We start from the raw sequence: 15,924 nt of genomic DNA on the forward strand, positions 1-15,924 counted from the left end.
TTTAACCTATTTTGTTACATTACAGCCTTTGGTTCAATGTTTTTTTTTAATCTGAATTATATGTGATGGATCAGAACACAATAGTCTAAGTTGGTAAAGTAAATTAGAAAAATATATACATAAAACTATTTTTCGGAAATAAAAAACTGATAATTGGCATGTGCGTATGTATTCACCCCCTTTGTTATGAAGCCCATAAAAAGCTCTGGTACAACCAATTACCTTCAGAAGTCACATAATTAGTGAAATGATGTCCACCTGTGTGCAATCTAAGTGTCACATGATCTGTCATTACATATACATTACATATACATATACACACCTTTTTGAAAGGCCCCAGAGGCTGCAACACCTAAGCAAGAGGCACCACTAACCAAACACTGCCATGAAGACCAAGGAACCAAACAAGTAAGGGACAATGTTGTTGAGAAATGCAAGTCAGGGTTAGGTTATAAAAAAAATATCCAAATCTTTGATGATTCCTAGGAGCACCATCAAATCTATCATAACCAAATGGAAACAACATGGCACAACAGCAAACCTGCCAAGAGACGGCCGCACACCAACACTCACGGACCGGGCAAGGAGGGCATTAATCAGAGAGGCAGCACAGAGACCTAAGGTAACCCTGGAGGAGCTGCAGAGTTCCACAGCAGAGACTGGAGTATCAGTACATAGGACGACAATAAGCCGTACGCTCCATAGAGTTGGGCTTTATGGCAGAGTGGCCAGAAGAAAGCCATTACTTTCAGCAAAAAACAAAATGACACGTTTTGAGTTTGCGAAAAGGCATGTAGGAGACTCCCAAAATGTATGGAGGAAGGTGCTCTGGTCTGATTTTGGCCATCAAAGAAAACGCTATGTCTGGCGCAAACCCAACACATCACATCAATCAAAGGACACCATCATTTTCAGCAGTCGGGACTGGGAAACTGGTCAGGGTTGAGGGAAAGATGGATGGTGCTAAATACAGGGATATTCTTGAGCAAAACCTGTACCACTCTGTGTGTGATTTGAGGCTAGGATGGAGGTTCACCTTGCAGCAGGACAATGACCCCAAACACACTGCTAAAGCAACACTTGAGTGGTTTAAGGGGAAACATGTAGATGTGTTGGAATGGCCTAGTCAAAGCCCAGACCTCAATCCAATAGAAAATCTGTGGTCAGACTTAAAGATTGCTGTTCACTAGCGCAAACCATCCAACTTGAAGGACCTAGAGCAGTTTTGCAAGGAGGGATGGGCAAAAATCCCAGTGGTAAGATATGGGAAGCTAATAGAGACTTATCCAAAGCGACTTGGAGCTGTGATAGCCGCAAAAGGTGTCTCTACAATGTATTGACTTTAGGGGGATGAATAGTTATGCACATTGACTTTTTCTGTTATTTTGTCCTATTTCTTGTTTGCTTCACAATAAAATGACATCAGAACGCACTGACGAAACCGGTAGGACGTAACGAACGTGACACGCCACTTCCGCTCGCAACGCAGTTTGCTGGTTTGTCCGTCCGCACGAACTCTCATGTGGATGATGCGGTTTTAAACTTGTTTTTAGCCTAAAAATTTTTTGGCATACTTCACCATGGGAGTTTTCCATTTAATTTCTCCCCATTCATGGCACTTATGGTCCCATTGATCCATCTCTATTTGGGAAGTTCGTTTGCATGCAGCTACAGTGTTACCTACAGGCACCTGAGTTCCAGTGCCTCAACATAGCCGTGATCGCGAGAAGCTTATTTGGCAGTTCTTTAAAGCGTGTTTGACTCCTGTCATGGGAGTCACTTCAATCTGGTGAGTAGGCTGTGTGGCTGGTGATGGTGGCGGAATACTGATATCTGATGCTTTGCTGAACCCAAGGAAGACTCACCCAGAAGTTTTGAGTTACCCAGAAGTTTCCATTATTGTTTGAACATTTCCTGAAAACGTATGATTTTTGGATCTATATTTTTGGATATTTTTGGAATCCAATTTCGCTAATTAGTTGCTTTCATTTGTTTTGTTCCACCATTTATGCACATGGTTTTCACTCAGTTGTTAGTTATTATCACTGGTAATATTTGAATATTTTTTGGTCTTGTTTCACAATAGAGTATAATTCTGTATTTGCACTTTAAAAGGAGCGCGGTTTGTAATTAATTCGTTAATTATTATTATATACTTTTAGAACCTCCCTTTTTAATGTTAGAAAGGGTCATTTTTTTTGCAAGCTAGTTAGTAAGTGTGAATATTTTATCCATTTGTGATGTGCACTGCCCTTCCATGTTCACTTTACTGCAAAGACTAGCTACAAATTAGGGTAGTTGCCATCTTTTTGTATTGTGTGGGGACATATTGGATGCCTTCATCTGCCATTGTGCTCTTGCTGGACATCTTATGTGGCCCTGTTCTTTTAAGGAGGAGTGGGATCTATCTAGACAAAACTGTCTTAGTGATATTAAAGGTTTAACCTTTTTTTTTATATTAAAACCGCTTATACTTACCTGCACAGAGCAGCCCGGATCCTCTTTTTCTTGAGTCCCCTGTCGGCGCACCTGGCTCCTCCTCTTCTCTGAGTGCCCCCATAGCAATCTGCTTGCTATGAGGGCACTTGTGTGAGCTCCACTCTGTGTCCATAAGACACACAGAATGGGGCTCGGCCCCATCCCTGATCCCTCCTCACTGACTGTGATTGACAGCAGTGGGAGCCAATGGCTTCCGTTGCTGTCTTTAGGCCAACGAGGAGGAAAAAACCGACAGACGCTCTTGTGCACATCGCTGGATCACGATTGGGCTTTGGTAAGTATTAGCAGGGGCTGTGGAGGATCTGCATACATAGGCTACTTTCACACTGGGGCCGCCCGAGCGTTAGAGCTAAAGCTCCACTCGTTCTAGCGGCGCTTTAGCACTGTTTAAGTGGAGCTTTTCAGCTGCTAGCGGGGCACTTGTAACCCACACTAGTGGCCGAAGAAGGGGTTAAAAGCGCCCATGTTGCGCCCCAAAGATGCTGCTTGCAGGACTTTTTCTCATGCCCCGCAAGCGCACCACCCGAGTGTGAAAGCACTCTGGCTTTCACATTCAGGCAGCATGGGAGGCAGTTTCCAGGCACTTTACAGGCACTAATTCTAGCGCTAAAATGCCTGAAAACTGCCTCAGTGTGAAAGGGGCAGGGGTCTCAAACTGGCAGCCCTCCAGCTGTTGCGAAACTACAAGTCCCATGAGACATTGCAAGGCTGACAGTAATGCCCCGTACACACGGTTGGATTTTCCGACGGAAAATGTGTGATAGGACCTTGTTGTCGGAAATTCCGACCATGTGTAGGCTCCATCACACATTTTCCATCGGATTTTCCGACACACAAAGTTTGAGAGCAGGCTATAAAATTTTCCGACAACAAAATCCGTTGTCGGAAATTCCGATCGTGTGTAGGCTCCATCACACATTTTCCATCGGATTTTCCGACACACAAAGTTTGAGAGCTTGCTATAAAATTTTCCGACAACAAAATCCGTTGTCGGAAATTCCGATCGTGTGTACACAAATCCGTCGGACAAAGTGCCACGCATGCTCAGAATAAATAAAGAGATGAAAGCTATTGGCCACTGCCCCGTTTATAGTCCCGACGTACGTGTTTTACGTCACCGCGTTCAGAACGATCGGATTTTCCGACAACTTTGTGTGACCGTGTTTATGCAAGACAAGTTTGAGCCAACATCCGTCGGAAAAAATCCTAGGATTTTGTTGTCGGAATGTCCGAACAAAGTCCGACCGTTTGTACGGGGCATTACAAGCATGACTCCCACAGGCAGAGGCATGATGGGACTTGTAGTTTTGCAACAGCTGGAGGGCCGCTAGTTTGAGACCCCCTGGTCTAAAAGGTTTTTTACCTTCATGCATAAAACGCATGAAGGTAAAAAACCTTCAATCTTTAGAACCATTTTAATTTTTCCATATGTTCAAACTTGGAGACTCTCAAAAATATATAGTTAGGATCGCAGTACACAGAGAAGCCTTGACAGGGCACTGCGACTTTCACATATATTTGCAAATGTGTACAACTAAAACCTCTGTTTTTAACGTGGATTGTTTGACAGGGTCAATTTGTTGTTTTTTTTGGCAGGCTAGCTGGTAAGCGTTCTAGAAAAGTTTTATCTGTTTGTGATGTGTATTTCACTCCCAAATTCACCTTGCTGAAAAGGCTAGAAATTGGGGTGGTTGCCATCTTTTTGCACAGTTTACTCTCACAACACTACCTACGACTATTGGTAAGAGCTGGATCATACTTGAACAAATCATGGATGGCCTAAGAACAACTCATATCTCAGTCTCCTACATTGGTCACTCTCAAGAAGGCTCAAGTAGCAAAAAGTCATCTCTGTGGGCAAAAATCAATGATCCAGCCTAAAGAGAGCCATCCGTCAGGCCACATAGTCCATCAGACTGTTCACACTTGTCATCAGGAGACAGCTTAAAGTTTGTTATGGATCATACAGATAATACCACACCATTTGTCTGATCACATAAGTCCTTAGTAGTAACATAATCACAACGAGTCAAACCACAGTGATATAATGGGATAAATAGCACATATCAAACTGGAGCAGGTTGCCACATCTTACCACCCATTTGTGACCAATGACTTGTTTGTCTCATCCCTCCATGCGGTCTAAAAGGGCAGTAAAGGTGACAGAGGTGGTAAAGCTAGTGGCCTGCCACCTGTATGTTGTTTAGCTCTCATCTAAAGTACCCCACATGAGCTAATGAGGGGACTGGTGGCAGATGATTGAAGAGATGGATCAGCCTTCTGGGTACTAGAGCAACGCTTTTCATCTAAGTGACCCTGAAGGCTTTTTTTTTTCTTTAACCATTCTTTATTTTCCCAAAAACCAGGTGGTATACAACTGGAATGGTAACCCACATGGTTTAGTGAGGGGACTGGTGCCAGATGATTGAAGAGATGGATCAGCCTTCTGGGTACTAGAGCAATGCGTTTCGTCCAAGTGACCCTGCAGGGCTTTTTTTTTTTTTTTTTTTAATGCATTCTTTTATTTTCCAAAAATCAGGTCGTATGCAACAGGAATGCTACATATCAAAACATATTACAATTCACAAAAATTCAAAACATCACCTTGTCAGATTTGTAGACATAAAAATATAAATACAGTGCATGTACATTTTAAGATGATATGATAAATGGATTACGAGGAAACGTCGATTTGCTTACAACAACACCATTACTGTGTGAAGTGGTAATTTATGTGATCATAATACCCGATACGTAGATTTATAATTATAATAGAGTAGTAAGGGTCAGGTTAATCCTGACTCCAGTAAAGTTAAGTGGAAATTTCACAGAGGGGCTATAGCTACGAATTATATAGCATGAGAATAGACCCCATACAGGAAAAAGGGGAGGGTAAGAGACAGGGATTGGGAGGAATTGGGGAATCCCCCAGTTAGAAGACCTCTCCATAGGTTCAGAAAGGGTTCCAGTACAAGAGACCAAGTAATCATGTCAATAAGAGAAAAAAAAAAACAAGCTTTTCATCTGGCGGGCAAAATGAGAAAATCTTCACCCCGAGAGTAACGTTTTGTATTTCTCTGTACACAGGAATTCTAGCCAGTAGGACCAAGTAGTGTAGTTCTAAATTTGTCTTTAGAGCCCTTGATTGGACTAGTCAGATCTTCCATCAATCTAATTGATTCGACTCGAACTTGAACCTCGACTTGATTCGACCATTGTGTTATTGTTTGGGGGTGGGGGGTGCGAGACTTCCAATTTGCAGTACACAGGAACATGCTAGATTGAAGGGTACAACTGACTTGTTGCACTTTTAGTGGTACCATGTTGTGGTGGACAAGGAAATTGACCCGCGGGCTTTGCCAGGACAAGGAGGGGTCAGGGTACCCAGGCTTAAATGCAACAGGCATTATTGTCTCATTCATTGGACCTCTTCCTGAGTTTCCTCTGCTGACAATATTTACATTCACTTTATTTTGCTCATCGTATTATTGATTATGGGCCAACATCCCATTTTGGATGAGTCAGTATGAATCAACTAATGTAGGGAAACTCCTGGCAGTTAGTGTATGCTTACTCAGGCAACTGAAGGAAAAATATTTTTTAAACTTGCTTCTACTGGTAGACTAATTGGGTTTATTTCTTTCACACTAACTTACATTTTCTGCACTGTCCATCGCTTTCTTTTTTTTCTGATCCTGTATAACAGAGCTTGATGAGACAAAATGAACTATGTAGTCATTTTTAAAGGGGCTGTAGGGAGAAAAAAATGTGGAAGCATTCAGATGCGAAGGGGCTTTAATAGCAGGAATCTCTAGCAGCCTTGATAATGTGTCTCCAGTCTATGACTGCCTTCTGAAGCATGTTCCCAGTCTCCAACAACTCCAGTAGCACGTTCGCAGTCTCTGGACATCTCTAGATGTATTTCTGTAGACTCTGATAGTTTTTGTATACAGTGGATATGTGTGAGCCTTTGGTGATGTTACAGACTGCACTTGAGGCTCCCTATATCAAGTTTACAGGGCACCAGGAGCGAAGGAAAAGTTAAGAGGGTCTTTTGGGTCGTCCAGGTAGCAGTATCAACCAGAGCAGGTGCTAACCAAAATGGCATACTCGTTCAAGGTTCCAGTAGGGATTCATCAAGATCTGGGAGTATGCACTTATCCACCCACGGCTGCCAAACTTTGGTGCACTTGCGGATTTGTCCTGCAAGGTTGCTTCAATCTTTGCATGTATCCTTGCTTGTGTGATTCCACGTTGAGTAGCAAGAAAGCAAAGCGTAGGTGTCTTCCAAGATCTATTGGTCGTTTGCTTAGCAGCTGTAGTGACTTGGAAGAGAAGTTTGAAAAGTTGTCTTGGTCAAGTCCAATGGGCTACTGTACAACAAAGTGACGGTTGGATAGGAATATTAAAAAACTAAGAGACGGTGGTTTTATCTGTTTAATGCTAAGATGTTTTGAAGGTTTTTTGAAAAAAAAACATTAGTTTTTTTACAAAGAAATAGCTGACTAGTGATGCGGACCTCCAAAATATTACAGAAGAAAGCTGATCTTCACTGATGTCATTGGAAGTAGGATCAGGATCGGGTCAGGAACTGACAGCTCTAGATGTCTAGGAAGCCAAAGCCAACAGCATTGGCAGAGAAGGCCATAAAAAGCACCAGGATAAAAATCAGACATACTAGGCGGCTATGTCCTTATGTGCCAATCCGCAATGTTTTCATGTTTGACTGACACCCACAACCACTTAACAAGGAAGCTTTATGGAGAGGAACATTTGCTTCCACTTAGAAAAAGTGAAAATTCAAATATTTTGAGTCCTGACAAAAAAATGTTTTACTTGCAAATGTTATATGCGACATAATAAAGCTATTTCGATTTTAAATAGAGCGGAGAGTTTGGCTGCACATTTGATGGCTTGACAGTTGATGAATAAGCGCAATACATTTTCTCTGACAGGAAATACATAATCATGTCTTTGACAAAGCGATGGCCATTCTGAGTTCTTTGTGAGTTGCTGGACACGTCAATGAAAGAAGCGGGAGTCAAAGCTCAGAAGCGATGAGAAAGAGACGCAATCAGAAGAACAGAACGCATGAAAAAAAAACAAAAAAAAACAAAAAACTCTAAATGTTGGCCAATTACAGTCATTGAATAGGCCAGTAATGGGAAACGTCATCTTTTACGGCAATCTGTCATTTTATCTCTAATTACTTTTCGAACGCAGGCTGCAGTGACAGTTGGATAATGAGAGATGAGGTGACGAAATAATGCTGAGCCATTGTGTAGATGATGTACGTTAGGTTTTATGACAGCAAGTCAAGTAGAGATTCTTTTGAAGGAGCATTTTTCTGCAGCATAACATGTAATGCAGTGAGGAATAGGAGAAGTAAACCAATCTTTGCCTTCCCAGCATAGTGTGGTCTATCTCCAGACAATAAGCATGCACATTTTTTGACAGTTACTGAAATTGAGGAGATCAGCCATTTACATTTTTAAATTAGAAATCCCTGCAAAAGGTGAGAACGGTTTACCTTTATCAGCCAGGGAGGTCTTTATGAGTGACAACACGTTTAGAGAAAAGTAATTTGCGAACGTGTAGCAGGATATAAAGCAAAATATAGCTGAAAGCTAAATTTTACCTTTAAAGTTGGCTGCTTCTGGAGACTTTTTCCCTATATTCTGGACCTGCCCTAAAATATCTTTAGTCTGGAAAGATATAGTGGACTACATAAAATGGTTTACAACAGCACACTTGAACAAAAAACCTACCTATTAGGTCTATTAGAGCAGTGGTCATCAAGCCTGTCCTTAGGGCTCACTAACAGGCCAGGTTTTATGTATTACCTTGGAGGAGATGCAGACTAGAATACTGCAATCACTGAGCAGCAAATTATATCACTTGTGATGTATTTCAGTTATCTTTTAAACCTGGCCTGTTAGTGGGCCCTGAGGACAGGGTTGATGACCACTGTAGTAGGCCTGTTATTGGGCCCTGAGGACAGGAGTTGATGACCATTGTAGTAGAGGACATGGGCTCCCAGTGTTGCTGAAAGGAGACTATTTGGCCTCTTGTATGTTAGAAAGCTATAGATATGTGTTAGAAAAAATAAGTACCACCCTGCCTTTTGTTTAGTAAAAAAAAATGATGAATTCCAATCTGCCATTATATCAGGCCACCTACGGGAAAAGCGGTTGTGCCAAGAGGTTTATGAATGTATGGGCAATATGGCTTGAAAACCCCTCAACTGTAACGGATTCTGTTCCTCAACCCCTTTCTTCAATGTCAATGAAAAAAATTGCGTGTTCAGGAACACCCCCCCACCATTTCCTTCTTAAGTTGGAAGCTGTAGAGGGCATACTATCAGGACCTGGGTCACCTGCTGGTGGCACTGTGCCTCCCAGAGCAGAAAGTTATAGTTCCAGTGTCCACCAGTGGGTGTCTCCCAGAAGCCAGCAAATCCCAGTAACCAGTATCCACCTGGTGCTGGGTGCTGGGAGGGGACTTAAGTCCCCTTTCTGCCGATACACCTTGCGCCAATGTTTTGCTTTGTTGTGCCAAGTCAGATGCTGCTGCCATTTATCCTGTTCCTAATCTTGCCCTGCATTCTGTACTCTGCACCCAACGCCTTATATCTGCTCACCTTCTTCATGATCCCAGTCCTGGTTCCCCCCTTCCTTGCATCCCCGTTATTCCCTGTGACCTATGTTCCTCATTTTGTATATCGGAAAACTTTCAGAATCAGAATACTTTAACAATTCCGAAGGGAAATGATTGAATTTACAGTATGGTGTATTATAGGAAGTCTTCCTATTAGTTAGGTATTTTGGTTATATGGTTGTATCTTCACATGTGCTTGTTTTCTGTATGCTAGTGTATGGATGTTTTTTGTTTTTATTATTAAAAAAATTACTTTACTATATATAGTCTGGTCTCAGTTTCTAAGTGTAGCCACACAAATCTTTCCATCCTTGCTCTTGACTCCTGACACATATTTTTTTCTTCCCGTTTGACCCCTTTAATTATAGTACATAAGCCAAATTCAATAGCTGTGTACTAGTTAGCAATAATAAAATTGTAAAAGTTTAACAAATGACCTCCTCTGCGTGGGCTGAGCCACTTGGAGTTTGTATCAACCTTTTATAAAACTTAAAAAAAAATTGCTGCTATCGGACTATTACGTTTTTTTTCTTTACCTGTAGATAGGAGAATATGGGGAAATGGGTAATTAAAATATTCTGATGAGCCAAGCTGTAGATGTCCAACCACCAATGGCAGAAGAAACACAAATGCAAGGATGTCCTGTACCTTTAAGAAGGGGTGGGCTCCCTTCAGTCCACCTGCCCTCACTTATCCATCAGAATGCATGTGCCTCCACTGTGGGGACACCCAAATTTTAGTGTTAGGACCACAGATTACAGGGTGCTGTGACGTGGCTCTGTGGCTTATGCATGCTTTTGCAAATGCGTGCAGACTGAACCCCTGTTTTTAACGCAGACTGTTAGACAGGTTAATTGGTTGTCTGCGAGTTGGTGGTAAGTAGGCTTGGAGTTTTTTCCTGGGCATTCCCCAGGTTTTGTTGTTATCTGTTTGTGGCCTTGCAAATGCCTCTTACTGCGATAGCCAGCTATAAGTGAGGGTGGTGGCAAGTTTTTGTAATCACGTTTGGGTGCTCTCAAGTGCTGAGAGATAAAACTTTGTCACTTTGCCTATTTAAGGCCAAGAACCAGAGTCTCTTTGGAGCCCCCCTCAACCCACCTTCCTTGCACTCCCATGCCATTCCATTGGAGTTTACTATGCAGTGTCTGGTGCTAACAGTTGTGTGAGAGCATGTGTCCTTCTACAATTAAGCAACTTTTGGGCCTGGTGGCCAACTGTCATTAAAATTACGAACAGACGCTTACAGTGTGTTTGACGCCTGGAACAATAAAGCAGCGGGAAGACTTGAATAAGAGGGTCGAAAGGTGTCACTTTGCCCTTCAAAAGTTAAAAAGAGTAACAGAATATTTCTGCCTAAAGCTATATGCCAAAATGCAGGCAGATGGAATGTCTCTCTATCTGCTGGGGAGAGCAATACAAAAGATTAGGAGAAGGATAACTGGTAGAAAACAAAAATGGAGGAGAAAGCTGAGAAAAGTGCCATCTCATCATTAGCTTGGTACGTGACCCGTGGATGTTCTTATTTTTCAATGGCCGGTGTAAAGGAAATTTGTAAGTTCTGTATATAATTGTATTCTATTTTATATGTATTACACACTGCCCTCACTGTGCACATGGCACTAATAAATGTTTTCATTACATGTTTGCATTCTTTCAAGTCCTGATTAGAATTAATCTGCCTATGTTACGCCCCTTGTTACCACAAACCTACAATTGTAATATTAATGTGATACCTATGTAATCATGTGTATAAAAACCTTCAATTGCGTCATAATAAAGAAGAACAGTTATTTGGTAAGATGTGGAATCTTTTTGTGTCTGTTCCCTACTGCAGTAGTTATTAATTTGGAACCATTAATCAATATGAGGATAGGAGTTGTCTATCTATAAATTTCCATGTCAGCCGGGCCCAACATTTTTTGTTTTTTTTTTTAAACTTTTTTTTTTATTGAAGTTGTATATCATAGACAGAAGATAATAAAGTACAACATTTGCATTCTTTCAAGTCCTGATTAGAATTAGTCTGCCTATGTTACGCCCCTTGTTACCATACAAGTACAATTGTAATATTAATGTGATACTTACGCAATCATGTGTATAAAAACCTTCAATTGCGTCATAATAAAGAAGAACAGTTATTTGTAAAGATGCGGAGTGTATCTTTTGTTATTTGGAAAGACGCGGAGTGTTTTTTTTTTAAACTTTTTTTTTTTATTTATTGAAGTTGAATTTCATAGACAGAAGATAATAAAGTACAACATTTCAAAAAAAAAAAAAAAGAAAAAGAGAATAGAGTAGCATATGCATCAGGAACACAATACACAATGGATAACAATGTCCAAAGGAGGTTTCCATAAGGCCGAGTGTGTTCCAAAAGGATGGGTTAACCAAGCTAAATATGAACATTGAGCACCCTCAGAAGACCAGGGAAATGAAAAATCAAACTTGTCTCCATTCATTATCCTTCACCATTTAACAAGAGTGTACCGGGAGCGAGGTGAGATACCAGGTTTTTAATACATTTTCAGTGACCCTTTAAGGTGTTAACCAATAATAGAAAACTAATGGATGAATGTTATTGGTAAGAGCTCTTTACCTACTCCTTGTTCTATATTTCAGTGTGCGCATACTCTCCAACTCTACATGTTGGGTGCTCCATATGGAGATGAAGACATCTTAGACTAACAAGAGTTCTAATCACCATGGCAACACAAATGTGCAACGAGTAAATAGTGGTTGACAAACAAGGGATATAACGGTGCATTCAATAAGATCAGTATCCAACCTCTTACTTTAATCACTCATCCAGCTATTTATGGCAATTTCATGTCACAAAGTCTTGGGAGGATGAAAGAGACTGTGTTCCCCCGGCTCCGTTACATTGTTCTGTAATGCTGGTAATGCATCAATCTGGAGCGTAAAATACACTCTGAGGAAAGGCTTTTCATCATACTGCCTGCCAACAAACTCTGTGTCGTGGGGAGCGTGTAATTATGTATGCGGACCGGGAATGTAGGGAGCGTTATACATCTGCTAATGTTATTTTCATACTGCTCTCTTTCCAGTAAAGATAAACATATGGAATCTTAAAGGGGAAGACGAGGACTGTTTGGAAAAGCAACAAGAGCTGAACCACCTCCATCTTGAATACCTTCATTACAAAAGGCTGAAGTATCTCCTTGATGTTTACTTCTGTCTAAAGCAAAAAAAAATGAACTAGTTCTATCTTGGATCTCTGCATCTATAATAAAGATCAAAATTACCTCTATCTTGAGTACTACCATCCATCATGAAGGTCTAAACTACTTTCATCTTGTATACTTTCATCCATAATAAGGTCATAAACAACCTCTATTCATTATAAAGATCTAAACTAGCTCCATCTTGCATATTTCCATTCATTACAAACACCTACACTACCTCCATTATGTATACTTGAATCCATTATGAACGCCTAACTACCTCCATCTTGTAAATTTCTATTCATTATAAACAACTAAACTACATGCCGTTGTGTATAATTCCATTTGTTAAACTACCTCCATCTTGTAAATTTTCATCCATCATAAAACACCTCAACTACTTTCATCCATTATAAACAACTAAACCACTTCCAACTTCTATACTTCCATCCATTATAAACAACTAAAAACTTCCATCTTGTATACTTCCATCCATTATAAACTAAAAACTTCCATCTTGTATACTTCCATCCATTATAAACAACTAAACGGCTTCCATCTTCTATACTTCCATCCATTATAAACAACTAAAAACTTCCATCTTGTATACTTCCATCCATTATAAACTAAAAACTTCCATCTTGTATACTTCCATCCATTATAAACAACTAAACGGCTTCCATCTTGTATACTTCCATCCATTTTAAACAACTAAACTACTTCCATCTTGTATACTTCCATCCATTATAAACGAAACGGCTTCCATCTTGTAAACTTCCATCCATTATAAACATCTAAACTACTTCCATCTTGTAAACTTCCATACATTATAAACATCTAAACTGCTTCCATCTTGTATACTTCCATTGATTATAAACAACTAAACTTCCATCTTGTATACTTCCATCCATTATAAACAACTATAAAAGAGCGAGCGCGCACCCCAGACCCAGGAAGAGACAACAATGCACAGGTACTTTGTTTCGCGAAGCCGGGCCGCCCTGGTGCAGTAAAAAAGCGGTGGGCGGTCCAGAAGCGATTAAAGCAATCTGTCGGGTTATCAGGTACGTGATTTCGTGCAGGGGGGCTGCCCATGCCGCAGTACAGTGGAACCTCGGATTACGAGCATAATCGGTTCTAGGAGAATGCTCGTAATGCAAAGTACTCGCATATCAAAGCGAGTTTCCCCATTGAAGTCAATGGAAACGAAAATAATTTGTTCCGCATTGACTTCAATGGCATGCAATACCGCATGTGGCCAGAGGTGGGGGTGGGGGCGCCGGAGAGCCTCAGAAACAGCCGGAAAGGCCCGAGGACAGCTCTGCTCTGACCTCGGAAAGGCTCGGGAACGTAGTATTTACGAGTCTTTCTGAGCATTTTCAAACCGATCCGAACGGCGACGATCAGTGCAGTTCGGCTCCGGCGCCCCCCACCTCAGGCCAAACGCGGTACTGCACACCGCTTTGGCCTAAATTCCTGCTCGTTTTGCGAGACACTCGCAAACCGAGTTAGGAATTTTCATAATATAGTACTCGTATTGCGAAACGCTCGTTAACCCGCGTTACTCGCAATCCGAGGTTCCACTGTATATCTGAGTGGGGCGGTCCATAACAGGTTAAAGCAATCTACTGAGCTGGCCAGATCCCCCCTCTGGTGGGAATATTGAATTATTTATTGCAAAATATCTCAGGTGTCGTCCTCCCCCTCTGTTGTTCCAACAGTGTGTGACTCCTTGCAAGTACCTTGGTGTTGGCGCCCCGTCTGGAGGGGGTGGGGATTGACTCATAAGGATCCCTGGATCAGCGCCTCTTTTTAGAAATCTCTGGATATGTGACATTTTGTTCGGAAATCATCCTTCAAGTGGTAAATATAATAATATAATACTACATATATATATATATATATATATAGCTGTCAGTACGATATTCATTGTTGGAACAATGAAATCTTTTGATATATTTCACCAGAATACAAATTCCCTGAAGACCACAACAGCATGGGTCGAAACGCGTCGGGGTACTCATGTGGATGTCTATTAACTAATTGATTTTATATTTGAAATGCATTGTGTTATCAAACATTGATTGAACATTCTTTGAGGCATGTCCGTAACCAGAGTTCTGTATTTTAAAAAACTTTGATGAATGACCTGCAATTGGAGATGAAATCTCTTTTCCGCTAGATGTAAAGAGTGCACCCCCCCCCCCATCCTCAGTGATGACCTTAAAGTGAATAACTCAACATAAAGTTCATTATATGGACCAATTATGTATTTGTGCTGCCGGAGTCGTTTGATATGTGTCGTACAAAAAAGCTAGTTGCAGGCACTTCAATATCTTACCGTCGGTGGTGATTCTTGCTGCATCTACAAATCTCCTGTCTGAGGCTGTTTATCCAATGAGACAGCAATGAGCAATCCCACACACATGACCCGATCATAATAAATACAGTGGGGAAATGTATGCATTAAACATTCCCTTTAAGGAAGGATGCATTAATTCTACAAATCAATACAAGTGCAAATCCCTGCACAGGGAGGAAGGAAAACATATCACCATAAAGGGACGCACCCATTACTAATACGGGGTTAATGGATGGGAAATGCAGCTCTAAGCAGGCAGATTCCATTACTGCACTCACACAACTCCTCTAATGGATTCAGTTATTTCAATGACACCATAATAGACATCCAATGTTCTTAATGTAATGTGAATGTATTCTTCACAAAAGAGGAATCGCAGGCTTTACACAGTGGTGTCCTTCTTTATTACTAGCCATTTATTACCCAGGTGGCCAAGCAAAGTTTAAGACATTCTCTTGTCAAAACTGAAAATGAAACTTTGAAAAACACGTTCAGGAAGCACGGCCGTCTGCTCGGGGCTTTGGATTTGCATTTAAAGGGATTGTAAAGGCTTGTTAAAAAAAAAATATATATATATATATATATATAATAACAATGTTACACTCACCTCCTCTGTGCAGTTGGTTTGCACAGAGCAGTTCAGATCCTCCTCTTCTCGGGTCCCTCTTTGCTGCTCCTGGCCCCTCCCTCCTTTCAGTGCCCCTCAGCCAGCGCTTGTTACAGGGGGCACCCAAGCTGAGGCATAGCTTTGTGTATCCATTTAGGCACGGAGCCCCGACCTGGCCCTGCCCCCTCTCTCCCCTGATTGGCTGACTGACCTTGATTGACAGCCGTGGAAGCCGTGGATTTGCATTTAAAGGGATTGTAAAGGCTCGTTAAAAAAAAAAAAAAAAAAAATAATAATAACAAATATGTTATACTTACCTCCTCTGTGCAGTTGGTTTTGCACAGAGCAGCTCGGATCCTCCTCTTCTCGGGTCCCTCTTTGCTGCTCCTGGCCCCTCCCTCCTTTCGGTGCCCCTCAGCCAGCAGCCTGTTACAGGGGGCACCCAAGCCGAGTCATAGCTTCGTGTATTCATTCAGACACGGAGCCCCGCCCCATCTCTCCCCTGATTGGCTGACTGACCTTGATTGACAGCCGTGGAAGCCAATGGCACCGCTGCTCTGTCTCAGCCAATCAGGAGGAGTGTCCTGGATGGCTGAGGGGATCGTGGACATCGCTGG

The 15,924-nt window shown here is 41.5% G+C and overlaps 1 protein-coding gene across 2 annotated transcripts in view; it reads right to left on the minus strand.

Moving 5' to 3' along the window:
* ITFG1 (integrin alpha FG-GAP repeat containing 1) overlaps window positions 1-15,924 on the minus strand; it is a 314,466-nt gene that overhangs the window by 192,428 nt on the left and 106,114 nt on the right. The window lies entirely within an intron of this gene.

Source organism: Aquarana catesbeiana, linkage group LG11, assembly GCF_042186555.1.
Source record: "Aquarana catesbeiana isolate 2022-GZ linkage group LG11, ASM4218655v1, whole genome shotgun sequence".
In the NCBI taxonomy this organism is placed as follows: domain Eukaryota; kingdom Metazoa; phylum Chordata; class Amphibia; order Anura; family Ranidae; genus Aquarana; species Aquarana catesbeiana.